Source organism: Orycteropus afer, unplaced genomic scaffold (genome assembly GCF_000298275.1).
Source record: "Orycteropus afer afer isolate SDZICR_OR568_19922 unplaced genomic scaffold, OryAfe1.0 scaffold00209, whole genome shotgun sequence".
Lineage (NCBI taxonomy): Eukaryota > Metazoa > Chordata > Mammalia > Tubulidentata > Orycteropodidae > Orycteropus > Orycteropus afer.
Window position 1 is genome coordinate 975,090 of NW_006921796.1, and position 1,220 is coordinate 976,309.

General features: G+C 41.6%; 1 protein-coding gene across 1 annotated transcript in view; it reads right to left on the reverse strand.

Moving 5' to 3' along the window:
• Positions 1 to 1,220, reverse strand: part of PWP1 (PWP1 homolog, endonuclein) — a 26,586-nt gene that overhangs the window by 12,214 nt on the left and 13,152 nt on the right. The window lies entirely within an intron of this gene.

The following is a 1,220-nucleotide window of genomic DNA, read 5'->3' on the forward strand; positions in this document are numbered from 1 at the left end:
CCATGCAATGAATTATCAAACCCAGCAGAGAAATACTAAGTGCCGTGGCAGGGCTGGTTGGTTGTTAGAATTGATAAAAGGCTGGAGGGTGACAGCATGTCTGGCCTCATAGCAGTAAACCTCGGGCTGCTGCTGCTGATACTGTCTTCCTCTTGTGAAGCTAAAGAAGGTCAGAAAATGCCATCTCCTTGTCCCTTTTGCACCCAGAAATTTCTAATTTGCAGCTAGGTTTGGGAAACACTAACTTACACAGTTTTCTCAGGTCCATTTCCCCAAATACTTGTAACTCTGAAGATGTCTGAGCACAAACAAGACAAGATATCCTTTGGTAAACTGTCATTCTGGGATTCTTCTCAGAATGCTCCTAATTCCCAAGAGTCTGACATGATAGAACTATGAAGAAAGCGTGCTTTGGATAACCTAGCTTGTTCCTCTCTACAAATAAAGTTGTAGTCAACCTTGCACTCACCTTCTTTGCCTTAGTAGCCACTCCAACTAACTAGGCTATTAGGATATACCTTCTTCTCATAGTTAGTTTCCAAAGACTAGTAGTTAAGATTGGTGTTATGCAAAAATAGAGGATGACCACATCAGATCACAAAGTGGAGGATGACTACATCATGACATAACTGCAGAGTTATATTTTAACTGCCAAATTCCATCATTACATAACTGCCAAACCACTAGGAATAATGGCCCGGCCAAGCTGACATAACTTTAACATCACAACCAGCATTCGTCTCGCATTCTTCCTTGGTGTTCCTTACTACCAGACACATCATTAATGCACAGAATAATCAGATTTTTTTTTACTACTGTCATAAATGCGAAATGTTAGGTAACAAGATAGTAAGTGAGGAGAGGGTGTAATGGCCTTTTTTGTTACTGAAGATTAAGTGTAAAGAATATGAGGATGGGAAGTTGTGAAAACCAAATGAACTGAGAAATACGCGTCTTTGGTAAAGAAATCCTCCTTGCACATCAGCAGTAGAGCACACACTGTGTTTTCCTTGGTCATTAAACACTGTAAAGAGCACCTGTTCCATGAGAAGCCAACAGGAGCTGTGGGTAATCCGAAGACTGGCAAGCAGAGCTCCTGACCTCAGGCAGCATAGACACAAAGGCTACGCCCCGTGATGTGAGATGGGGAGATAGATGTAGGCATGAGGTAAAATCACAATGCTCACATCTTTTACAATGTGTCTGTGGTAGTTAAGTTT